Source organism: Acipenser ruthenus, chromosome 35 (assembly GCF_902713425.1).
Source record: "Acipenser ruthenus chromosome 35, fAciRut3.2 maternal haplotype, whole genome shotgun sequence".
NCBI classification, from domain to species: Eukaryota; Metazoa; Chordata; class Actinopteri; order Acipenseriformes; family Acipenseridae; genus Acipenser; species Acipenser ruthenus.
This window is the reverse complement of record NC_081223.1, coordinates 1,660,455-1,673,907: the sequence shown is the minus strand read 5'-3', so window position 1 is coordinate 1,673,907 and position 13,453 is coordinate 1,660,455. Positions and strand designations below refer to the sequence as shown.

General features: G+C 39.6%; 1 long non-coding RNA gene across 1 annotated transcript; it reads left to right on the top strand.

The window, feature by feature from the left end:
• The first annotated feature begins 8,632 nt into the window (after positions 1 to 8,632).
• Positions 8,633 to 13,180, top strand: LOC117965242 (uncharacterized). The gene is made up of 3 exons (XR_009310224.1): positions 8,633 to 9,041; positions 12,186 to 12,347; positions 12,507 to 13,180. It is a non-coding gene; the product is annotated as an uncharacterized LOC117965242 (long non-coding RNA).
• Positions 13,181 to 13,453: the final 273 nt, after the last annotated feature.

Genomic DNA, 13,453 nt, shown 5'->3' with positions numbered 1-13,453 from the left:
CTGAAGAACTGTAATTGGATTTATATTTACTTATTTAGTTTCAAATGAAAATGAAAATAGAATTATTGATTTATCTACAGGAAGGAAAAGATAAAGGTGAACATTGTTAATTTTCTGATACTTAAATACAAATTGAAAATAAACTAAATCAGACACTTTACTCCTCTTAAAGGAAATTAATACATATATCCATGCATACATACATACATACATAGCATATTACAATCCAACATATTTCTATTGCGTTACAGGTTTTAAAACAATCTATGGTTTAAAACACAAATTAACGTATTTCAATATTAATATACAAGATTTCTTTTATTTCTTTACATATATTCAAAGCAATTTAATATATTTCTAATTGAAACTATAAAAGAAATAAATATAGTGAAATAAATATGAATAAAAATCTATTTCTATAAAGTGTATCAGTAATGCTACAAAATTTAAACCTCACGCTGAAAGTTCAAGCATTTCATTCATTTGTATTTGGTGCGTTGTTGCTCAGAAAAGTGTTGATAGTGTGAAAACATGGAGTACGCACACAAACACATTGTTAATTCACCATTGTGCAATTTAAAGAACTATATTAAGGGTGGGGTTTGTTTCTTGTTTCAATTTGCAGATCGTTGATGGTTAGATAATTCATTGTAAATTTCACTTCATTAAGTGTATGTTTGTGGTAATGAGCTGGCTGTTTAACAATACCTGTATCTAATCATCTTCATCAATTGATTAATAACTATTAAGGTTTGTTTGGGTTACAAATTGTAACTTATTTGCCAACCATTGATGTTGGGATATCTGATTGAAAACTTTACTTGATGAAGTGTATGTCTGTGATAATGAATTGTCTGCTTAACAAACCTGTGTTTAATCATGTTCACTAATTGGTAATAACGATATTAAGGGCTGGGTCTGCTTTGTTTCTTTTGAACACTGAGGATGGCTCTTTTGAGTCGAAACACGTCTGCTTTTTGAAGTTATGGTCTCTGTTTTTAAATAAATGTAGAATGTTTGAAATATCACAATGGTGAATTAACCAGTTTTGTTTTCCTTCTATAAAGTGTAGCATTGACAGGAACACAGCCAGATGTTTAGCTGTGGAAGCTGCTGTATGTGCAAGGACTTGGCACTATCAGTGTGAAGCTCTGTGTGGAATGCATGCTTTCACAGGCTGATACAACCAATGCATTGCATTGAAAGAGGAAGAAACCATTCTGACTTCATTGTCAACCGCACAGGACATTGTCAGTCAACGTGCAGACTGGGGTAACAGAGTTATATACTGTAAGCAAGGAGCTAGTCAAGTCTTGTGAGGCTTTTGTCTGCTCCTTGTCTGGTAAAGCAGGAGATGATGTTGAATGGGGTTACAGATTGATTTGCAGCAGAAAATGATGCATGCAGCTCTCTGACATCCCCTGCCTGCGCACACTGCTGTGTTTTGTGTTGTGTGTTGTTTTCAGAGCAGTCATTGTTTATATTTGTATTTATTTGTAATGATTGCAATGTTAAATCAATCATTTTTCACAGGTATTTATTGCACCACGCACTTTAGTGTGCTTCTGGTGCTGAACGTTTCCTGCTGTGTATTAATCTGCTGCTAACATTCCATTTCTTTTTATCTGCAATAAAATAAAAGATTATTTTTTAATCGGAAGAGGCCGTGTTTCTGATCCCATCCTTGATTTGCTTTCAGAATAAAATAACCTGTAACTGTTTTATTTGCCCAGTGTCTTTCACACTAATCTGGAGTAGACCCACTCCAAATGTGATTATGTATTTCAATTCTGTGTAAGCCCTGCCTAGCGGGTGTTACAGTTACATAAAAGGACTCTATAGAGTCCTAATGCAAAAAGAAAGAGCAAAAAGCAAGTTGGGAAAGGGGAGGAGGGTGTCAGTAAATATCCAGAGTGCTCTGAGGTTTAAACACAAAACACACAGCTGATAGGAAAGAGGAAACACTCTCTGAGCCTCCAGCTCAATACAGCAAATCATGGAATAAAGAGATTCAGTGACAGCTAACACAGGAGCTGCTCTGTGTTCAAGTGAATAAAGTGCACTCATTAATGTGACCTCCGAGAGACACACTGCAGATATTAATACTGACCACACGAGGGAGCCAGAGCACCACTAACACTAACCCCCTCCCTCCTCCCTCCCTCCTCCCCCTTCCCCAGTGCAGTAAGAAGAATCCTGTGTGTATTCCTGCTGTCTGCTTCTCTCGGCCCCCCTCTCTCCTGTAGAATCTACACCAGCCCTGTTGAACAGAGCCCAGTGGCACACAAGCCTTTATCAGAGCACTGCCACTCCCCACACTAGATCAGTGTCTCACTGTTTCTAAATGACATGTGGGATTGGACACTGCACAGGACACTGGAGTGTTAGAGTGGCAATCAGATGAAGCAGGAGCCTGGAGACGTGTCAGAAACATCAAACAGAGCTCAGACAAGCAAAACAGACTGCAGATATTAACACTGACCACAGGAGGGAGCCAGAGCACCACTGCTCTTCATAATCAATCATTCAATCAATCAATCTTTATTTTATATAGCACCTTTCATAGTGGACCACCATCACAAAGCGCTTTTCAAGACAGTGAGGATCAATGCATAATACATTAAATGCAGTGAAATACAGGGCATAGTACATTAAATACAAACAGTAAAAAACAATGCAAATACATTAAATACAAGCATATTACATTAAATACAAGACTAGGATGTGGTTTCTAAACATTGTGGATGCGTGTGTCATACAGAATTATATGAATAAGATGGAGTGAAAAACCTGAAATAGCAATTTAGACAACAATTAATAACAGATATCAGGCTTGAAGAGCATTGAAAGCCAGAGAGAACATGGGGATGAATAATGTAATAACACAATAAAAAGACAAATGAAATAGGCAGCTGTTACCTCCCCAGTTCTCCCATTGTTAACACAAGGCTCCTCACAACCAGTCATCTAAACACAACAGCATGGGAAGGGATTTTACTGCAATTCCACAGACCAACAGCACAGATTGCACTACACTCTGTGACCACAAGAGGGAGAGAGAGAGTAATAAAATGATGCTCTTTAATCCAGAGCAGTGGTTCTTAACCTGGGTTCCTCAGAGACAGTCCAGGGGGTCCACAGGAAAAAAACTGGAAACTTTTCACTCAACATTAGCAATGTGCAAAATCAAAATGTTTGCTTCTTTGATTTCACAAAGTTTATGATGGATCTGTTAACCTGCTGGTCTGATTTTAATATTTTACAATTAATAATTATTTATACTGTGTAACAAAGCTACATAATCACAGCTGTGGCTAAGATGAATTGTTTGAGAGAAGGGAGAAGAGAGAGAAATAGATGTGTTTGTACAAACTCAACACAAAGAAAACTATAAGCTATTTTTTTCTTTTTGATTGCCAGAGGAAACTTGATTTTTTTTTGAATGGCAAAGAAACTGCATCAACTGAAAATGAGTTTAAACTTAAGAGCACTGCTTGACTAGAAGTGGCTGCTGTGCCAAGGAAGACAATTTGCATAGAAAAGACACTTTGCATTGGCAGCACATGCTTCAGTGCTCTGGGAGTGTTTATAGCCCTGTGAGTTTAACACTTCATGATTGAGAGCTGCCCTTCATGGCAACAGAATCCACATCAACAATGACTTTTATCAGCATCTTCATCTGGGCACTTGTCATCTGCACTCAGGGTAAGAATCATTTAGAAACACAAGTTTCTGGGACAATTCTTAATACAAAGGAAAACAGGGAAACTAAAAAGATGAAATGAAAATGTGCTGAAATGTAATGCATTTTCATTATTTAATTCCCTAATTTATTCTAATTTTCTATATTATTATTTATTATTTTCAGAATCCAGTGGACAGTATACTGTGACTCAGACTCCAGCAGTGAAATCTGTTCTCCCAGGAGACACAGTCGCTCTGAGCTGTAAAGTCAGCAGTGCAGTGTACGGTAACATCTGCCTAGCCTGGTACCAGCAGAAACCTGGAGAAGCTCCCAAACTCCTGCTCTATGCTGCAAGTACCCTTCAGTCTGGGATCCCAACTCGTTTCAGTGGCAGTGGATCTGGGACTGACTTTACTCTGACCATCAGTGGAGTCCAGGCTGAAGATGCAGGAGATTACTACTGTCAGAGTTACCACAAACCCAGCAGTAGATATGTGTTCACACAGTGCTACACACCCGTACAAAAACCTCCCTCAGCAGGACTGCACAGCGACTGCACTGCTGCAGCTGGGACCTACTGCAGGTGCTGAGGGTGAAGGCAATGAAACGGGACCCGGCCTGTGGAGGAGCTCAACTCCACACAAACACACTGAGCTCAATAACAAGGGCTCAAAATAAAAGACAAGATCAATCTGGTAAATATCTTGATTATTCATGTATTCTAATACATTGCAGAGGCTGAAGGGCTGTCACTGGATTTATATTTACTAATTTAGTTTCATATGAAAATGAAAATATAATTATTGAATTATCTGCAGAATGGAAAAGATAAAGATACTGAAACTAAAATACAAAGTGAAAATAAAGAAAATCACACACTGTATTTCCCTTAAAGGAAATAAATAAATAAATAATGCAGAGAATTTGACTCGATGTGATTCTGCGTTCATCCCACTACAGGTAAACGTTTCAAGATTAAATCTCGTATTACATGCACCAGTACTATTGTGCTTCACTTGTTGTCATGCCCGTGTGGGAAAGGATTTGTGGGGAAAACTTCAACAATTAAAAATTCATCTGAGTGAGCACAAGAGTGCAATTAGACAAAAAGATGAAACTTCACCTGCAGCAAAACATTTCATGGAGAGAAGCCATAACGTCCCTGCTTTCAGATGGATTGACATTGAAAAAGTGATTGTGAATCGTAGAGGTGGAGACCTACATACAAAATGACTTCAATGGGAGTCTTTTTGGACACACCCCCTGAATACACTGTCACCAATTGGGATGAGTAAGGAACTGGATTTGGCAGCTTTTTATCATTTAGAATTTGGCCTCCTTTATAATTTAGTTGTTTTTTTTCATTAATGTATGTAATATTTTGTTCAGTTATTTATCATCTATTTCATTAAAAGTGATGCATTTAGAATGAGGTATTGATAACCAATGAAAGGCGATTGATGCTTTGTTTAATACAATATTGATGGCAGTGTTGTTGTATATGTTACTGGTATAGTTTTATTATAAGTTGATAATTAAATGGTTCTGAGTTACTGTTTAAAATCAGGCTGTTTGTGTCTGTGTGGAGTCTGGCTTTATATTTTTGACTGTGCAAAGCCACAGGACTTGTGTGAGCGGGGCCTCCGTTTAGAGGAGCAGCGCACGCCGCCTTCACTGGAACTTTGATTTGGAGTTTCTGGATGTTTTGCTTTGCTTTTTGTACACTGGGCTGTATGTCCTCCATGAGTTCCCATAGCTGGTAGCGTCACGTGAGTGTGTGTGTGAATAAATCCTGAGTGCCTGTGTCTCTGTGTCTCCCTCTCTGCCTGTCACCTGCCTGCCTGCCTGTCTCAACCGCTGTGAAACACACACTTCTCACACACTGGATTGAGAGAACTGACTTTTTATCTTGCGTGAAATAAAATGAAAGGAAAGTACTTCTGATTGTGCAACCATTCTTTAAATTCAATTGTATATATTAACATGGTATGCACCTCAAATAGATGGAAGATTGAGTTTGTGAGGCTTCTTTATCTAACTCAGGTTATAACTTATAATAATAAAAATGAAGTTATCTCAATTTAATAAACATTTTTTAAATGAGGAATTCATACATTTCTGAGTGAGTTCTTATGTTTTATTAAGGAGCAGCTCATCAGCGTTATTGAAGGCAGTTTATTCTTCATTGTCTTGCCTCCTGTGTCATCCTTGTTACCCACCTGGTCTCCTTCATTCCTTATGTGTGCAGCAGCTCCCTGGCACACATGTCTCAACACTTATGGGCCAGTTCATTCTGAACAGGCAGATTTCTAATGCCCCTCCTAGAGAGCAGGAAAGCACTGAGAGGATAAACATAAAACTACAGGAAGGATAATCTAACTGTACTGTGAGTCACCCAACCCTATCAGGTCCCACCTGTGTTCACAGCTCAGATCTCATAGAACTGTCTGTGACACTTATTGAAACAGAAGTGCAGCGCTTAGAGCACATATACAAATAAAACTAATCCACTCTTCTATTAAACTGTGAACTTAGTGTTTGATTGAATTCCTCTCTGTGTTTGTATAGCCTGGAAACAGGCATCAGTGCCCTGCCAAGCTGCACACACTGCCATCATTCACATTGACCACAAGAGGGAGCCAGAGCACCACTGTTGTCTATAATGTAATAACGAAGTAATAAGACAATTGAAACAAGCAGCAGTTACCTCCCCAGTCAGCCCATTTCTCCCATTGTTAACACAAGGCTCCTCACACCCAGTCATCTAAAAACTACAGTGTGAGCAGACCCATAAATGAATACATAGTGAAATAAATAAATACATGTGGGGTGTGTGTGCGTCTTTCTGCGAAGGTTCTGTTTAAAATCGATTTTACAATCAGCTCAGAAGGGGGGTAAAACCCCACAAGTATGCATGAACATTTTATATGTGGTCGGATTGACAGGCAAAACAAACCAAAAGTGGCTTAAAAAACAGCTATTTTTCTTTCTTTCTTTCTTTCTTTTTTTTTTTTTTAGAAATGATTAAGGCGCTTTATATACACCTGTATCTCCAAAATGTATAGCAAATTAAGAAACTATGCTCGGCATACACAGAGTCCCTAGGGTGTATTATTTGTATTTATTTCTTAGCAGACTTACAGTCGTAAACAAAAATGCATTTTAAGAATCACAGTACAAGTATTAATACAATTAAGAGCATGATAAAATACAATGACAACTTGGTATTAATATATTTTGGGGGCTCCTAGTTTTACAGAAGTTGAACCCCAAAGATAACGGTCTGACGTCACTGCTGCCTGAAGTCGTTCCTAGGCAGAGTGACTTGCGACCGTTCCATTGCACTGAATAGGGAGACATGGAATATATAGCTCAGCACACGCGGGTCACATGTGTGTTTCTGTCTGGATTGAAACTGGTAATCAGTGATAATGTGTATTATGTTTATGCTTCAGCACTGGGGGAACTAATAATATGTTTTTAATTCAGGAAATACGATTTTCATTTCCCCCTCTCACTTTTGTTGTTATGGTACGGTCGGGCGTTGAACGATACCGTTCCATTCCACAAACCTATCTATGTTTCTGTCGTTCCCTTTCAATTTGAAGATGATCACCAACATTACTTATGGGATATGCCTGCCCAACGCACACAGTGCTAGTGCCTCGGTACGTATATCTCCCTGGGCTCTCTGGTACACACGCAGTGCTCGTTGCATGCAGTGTTCGGTGCATGCAGTGCTCGGTGCACGCAGTGCTCGGTGCATGCAGTGTTCGGTGTATGCAGTGTTTGGTGCACGCAGTGTTCGGTGTACGTAGTGCACATGATACGCTGTGCAATCAGTGCCTGATACGCTCGGTACAAGCGATGCACGCGGTGCTCAGTGCACTCAGTGCACGCGGTGTTCGGTGCACACTGTGCACACAATACACAGTGCAATCTGTGTTGAATACTCCACCGTGATGACGAGCAAGACCGGGTTTCATTCTTGCACGTCCTGTAGGGCTAAAATTCCTCAGGAAGACAGGCATACTCTGTGTACGTGATGCTTGGGCATCTAGCATGCCACCTTGGCCCTTGCGAGTGAGGTGGCCTGTAGCATCTGCACGGCTTTTCAACCCTGAGAACAGGCTGGAAATGGCCACAAAGGCAAGTTCCATGTCCCCTGTGATTGGACTGTCAGTGGCTCTCGGAGCCCCAGAGCCCCTCCTCCATGGACTGTCCGTAGACCTCCTGCTGGACATTCCCCACGCGCAGACCCCCCCGTAGCCACTCGCCATCTCCGCAAGCGAGACGGGTGAAGTGCTCGAAGCTGGCAAGGTTCATTATGGACCAGACAGGCACCTGCGGCCCTGGCCGCAGTTCAGCTTAGGAGGGAGGCATAGTGTAGAATCAAACAGCCTATAACTGCAACCCAAAACCATGACGGGAATTGAACATGACAGATGAGGGCTGCAAATCACAGAAAACATATCACTTGTTCACATGTTCGGAGTGCAGTATATACATATCTGGCACTGATGTTTATTTAACAGTGATTTCGAGTTCTTAGTGTGTCATTGAATGTATACAAATGCAAGGACAATAACTTTTTTCCTAAGTCTACTCAGTATGCATCCAGTATGAAAAGGAAATGTAGTGGGGATATGTGAGCTGGGTAACTGAACCATACTCAGTACATTCACAAACGTACCTACAGTAGGGTGTAGGGGCCTAATCTCACATTGAATGCACATGATGTTCACCTTCCAGCTGATCTGCACACATCATCCCACCATTTCCTGTCATTTAAATTAAGATTGTGGCTCCTCCTATTTGTAGCAAGACTTGATCTGTCATTACAGCAAGACATTACTACTGCTGTGGAACCGTCTTCTCTTTACTGTTTGCATTTGTTATCACAATGAGTGGAAAATTTCTTGATGGAGTAAAAAAGCTGGTAAGAGAAAGCCGTATGCTTTCACCTGCTATTTTAGCATTAATCGAGGTGGGACTAGAAAAGATCCTGGAAATTGAGTTCAGTTGTCCTTGTGTACCGAAACTCAATGCTGGATATAGTGTGTGCGTCTTTATGATACCAGCACTGGTAGTCTTGTTTCTTATGTTATCACAGAAGTGGACAGGCATTAAAGACTGCTACAAACGCTTCCTAATTGCATTAGTTCCAACAGTGGCTTGGCTCATCATAACTTTCTTGGATGGAAGATACTTTGTTTGTTCACAAGCTTATGGGACAGGCAGTTTCAATGTGTCCCTACATACTGAAGGCTTGGCTCAATCATGCAATATGAAAGATGAAGCAATGACAGAAAAGGAAACACTGGATCTTATTAAAAAATATACTGCAACATCTCAGGTAAGAAAAATATATTGAACTTTTTCTTGTATAAGGGCACTTTCACACCTAATTCACTTTGAGTGATTTGAATTGTGGTTCACTTGCAAACTAACTGATTGTTTTCAGGTTTGCTTTCAGTTCATTTCACAAGGAAGATTCAAGTCAACTTGAGTTTCAAAAGTGCTTGTTTCATTCATCCAGACAAGAGTTCTATTGGTTTCACATTGCACTTTTCCATATTATTATTATTTATTTCTTAGCAGACACCCTTATCCAGGGCAACTGTTACAAGATATCACATTATTTTTACTTAAAATTACCCATTTATACAGTTCGTTTTTTATCGGAGCAATCTAGGTAAAGTACCTTGCTCAAGGGTACAGCAGCAGTGTCCCCCACCAGGGGTTGAACCCATAACCCTCCGGTCAAGAGTCCAGAGCCCTAACCACTACTCCACACTGCTGCCTCTTGCTGATTACCAGAGCAGAAGTGTTCTGATTTTTATTTTCCATCATGCCCAACATTAAGAATAAGTGCTGTGCTCTTGTCCATGTTCTGGTTTATTTGGTGTTTATTTGGAGGAGAATCTATTTAACATTGCATTCAAATGAAAAGCATGTTTTGTTTTTTTATCTGCATTGATTAGTGAAATCAGGTCGTGCAAAAGCAAATCTTCAAGTAATAAAAAAACTGCTCTTAATGGTGTGAATATAGACATTCCTAACATTCATTCATCTTGTAATGAGTAATGAGTGTGAGGATGAAATATCTGTAACCGCCTACGTTCTTCTTGCACTGAAACCCGACCATTAGTCACAGTAGAGAAGCACACAGGATTCCTGTGATAATGTAGAGATTGCAGGAATGAGAAGCACGCAGGATTCCTGTGATAATGTAGAGATTGCAGGAATGGTCTGTGTTTGTAATGTGACAGTAATGAGATGCACGCAGGATTTCTGTGTTAATGTAGAGATTGCAGGAATGGTCTGTGTTTGTAATGTGACAGTAATGAGATGCACGCAGGATTCCTGTGATAATGTAGAGATTGCAGGAATGGTCTGTGTTTGTAATGTGACAGTAATGAGAAGCACGCAGGATTCCTGTGATAATGTAGAGATTGCAGGAATGGTCTGTGTTTGTAATGTGACAGTAATGAGAAGCACGCAGGATTCCTGTGTTAATGTAGAGATTGCAAGAATGGTCTGTGTTTGTAATGTGACAGTAATGAGATGCACGCAGGATTCTTGTGTTAATGTAGAGATTGCAGGAATGGTCTGTGTTTGTAATGTGACAGTAATGAGATGCACACAGGATTCCTGTGTTAATGTAGAGATTGCAGGAATGGTCTGTGTTTGTAATGTTACAGTAATGAGAAGCACACAGGATTCCTGTGTTAATGTAGAGATTGCAGGAATGGTCTGTGTTTGTAATGTGACAGTAATGAGATGCACACAGGATTCCTGTGTTAATTAAGGAGTTTGAAAACCGCTCTTGTGAAGTGCACAAATAAGATGAACATATGTACAAATGTAGAAAGTTCAGCAAAATATAGTTAAGGAGATACCATTGTGAAACTATGTTACTGAGTTGATTGTGAACTGTACCTCATAAAACATGTCATTGTTGTATTGTTGGATTGGTAAACCGTGGAGAATAATCAAACAAGTCTTGGTTTGACATGAAGGGATGACAACTCAGACTGGTAATTCAAAGTACTCTCACTTTTACATGAAGGTATGGTCAGATCATCTTCTTCAGATAGGCTGTAGGTAAAGTGAATTTTCTGCCTCACTATGGTGTCATTTGCAACACAAACTCAAGCTGAAAATGAAAAGTTTTTTTTGTAATCAATTAAATTATGGATTCATTAGCAGCGCAAAAACAAGATACAACCCCGCCACACACTGCTGTGATACAGTGACGACACAATAATTATTCAATTTAATAAATGCCAATTTAACACAAACTGCAATTTTGTAGTTTTGCAGGGTTTTTAAAAGTTGTTATAACTTATATTTCATAGAGACCAAAAAAGTGTTGAAGTTTTGTATTTATTATTCTGCACATTAAACACTGGGCAATAAAAATTGAAAATAAAACAGTGATGTTAGGCTGGCTTTAGCAGTGCGGGTAGCTATGGCCTCGGTTCTTTATCCCTATGAGACTGGTCAATCCCCTTCCTCAATTCTTTATCCCTATGAGACTGGTCAATCCCCTTCCTCGGTTCTTTATCCCTATGAGACTGGTCAATCCCCTTCCTCGGTTCTCTATCCCTGTGAGACTGGTCAATCCCCTTCCTCGGTTCTCTATCCCTGTGAGACTGGTCAATCCCCTTCCTCGGTTCTTTATCCCTATGAGACTGGTCAATCCCCTTCCTCGGTTCTTTATCCCTATGAGACTGGTCAATCCCCTTCCTCGGTTCTTTATCCCTATGAGACTGGTCATTCTCCTTCCTCACTTCTCTATCCCTATGAGACCGGTTAATCCCCTTCCTCAGTTCTTTATCCCTATGAGACTGGTCAATACCCTTCCTCGGTTCTCTATCCCTGTGAGACTGGTCATTCTCCTTCCTCAGTTCTTTATCCCTATGAGACCGGTTAATCCCCTTCCTCAGTTCTTTATCCCTATGAGACTGGTCAATCCCCTTCCTCGGTTCTCTGTCCCTATGAGACTGGTCATTCTCCTTCCTCACTTCTCTATCCCTATATGACCGGTTAATCCCCTTCCTCAGTTCTCTATTCCTGTGAGACTGGTCAATCCCCTTCCTCAGTTCTCTATCCCTGTGAGACTGGTCAATCCCCTTCCTCGGTTCTCTATCCCTATGAGACCGGTCAATCCCCTTCCTTGGTTCTCTATCCATGGGAGACTAGTCAATCCCCTTGATGCTGAAGTACTGGATGAAGCTCATCTTGACTGACTAGAGGACTGGAAGGTGGAAATGTTCCTGCTCCCCGTCCTCCCCTCCTGGGAGACAGGATTGCTGTATAGTAGTGCTGGAGGTCGCAGGTATAAATAGAGTAAAGGGCAGGGGAAGGGTTAGAGTAAGGGTTGAGTGAGCTGAAAAGTGGGATGTGAAGGCTGGCTGGTCCTCATGGCTTTCAGAAATGTAGCGAGGTTTTAATATAACCTGCATTTGTTTTCTCTACATCTCCTCTTCTTTAGGTTATCGGTGCTGGACTTTCTGTTTTTTTCGCTCTGTTTTTCATGATCTCAGGGTGCTTTGGGTACTTAATGAGACCTGCTAAAGATGACATTGAAAAGGGATGCAAGGAAAACCCTAAAGAGTCACACGAACTGAGCCAGATGACATGAGATGAGATGATGGTATAAATGTCAAACTATTTCCTCTATCATATCTCTGTGTACATTAAACAAAAGACAGTTATACAACATATTTGATTATTGCTAATTAATTACATTTTTCATAAACAACTTGAGGCTGTACTGTTGTGCAACGTAGTAATCTCTCTTTTTTCTTTTTAGGCAGTAATTGGTTGGATAATTTGGAACAACGCACATATATCTGAGGCGCAGTCACGTGATTTGCAAGAACAAGGAAGACATGTTTTTTTATATTTCCTCTAAAGAGAATTAAAATTTGAGTGCAGGCTAATTTTTTGTTGAAGAAAATGAATGATATGTATTCTTACATTACCTCCGATTAGGAAAAATCACAAATCATAAAATAATAATTCTGAGAGTACTAAAAAGTAATGGCGTGTAACTAGTTTTTAAGTATTTTCCAGAATGTAATATATTCTGATTGCAAGCATTGTGCTATTTAAATTTAGAAAGTTCCAACAAAGAACTTGGTTGAAATATTAAAAAAAGAAGAATTATGAACACCACAGGTTCAGGATAATGTGACCAAAGAAATCAGAGGGGTTTTTTTTGCATTTGTTCAGCGTCTGAAAGTTGATTTTTAAAAGTTTGATTTTCATGCTTCCTAATTCCATGTCTGCTCTCTCATTATCTTCAGATTTTGATAATTTATGCAACCACTTGGCTATAGAGCTGAAGTGAAATCTCTAATGCAAGATCAGACGAGGTGGTTAGAAATGGTGGCTTATGTTATGTTGTTTTGGGAAGAAGCATGATTTGGAAGAAAGCGCTGTGTGAATTCCCCTGGGCTGTTTAAACACAATGTGTTCCTCTTGTTACACTATACTTTACAGTTGGATTATATCTCTCACTTTGTGTTTATTCTCTGTGTTCTAAAGTTTGATTAAAAGCTAAACTAAACCAAATGCAAGTGTTATTATTCTTTCAGTGATATGTAGAGTAAAATTAATTTGATCTGAAGCTCATTTCACTGATATTACCTTGTTTATTCCCTTTCAATTCCAAGACGACCACAGCTACATTAAGTATGGGATATTCCTGTCCTTCGGGTAGGTATTTCTTAGCTCTCTATACCAGAGCTGCCGAAG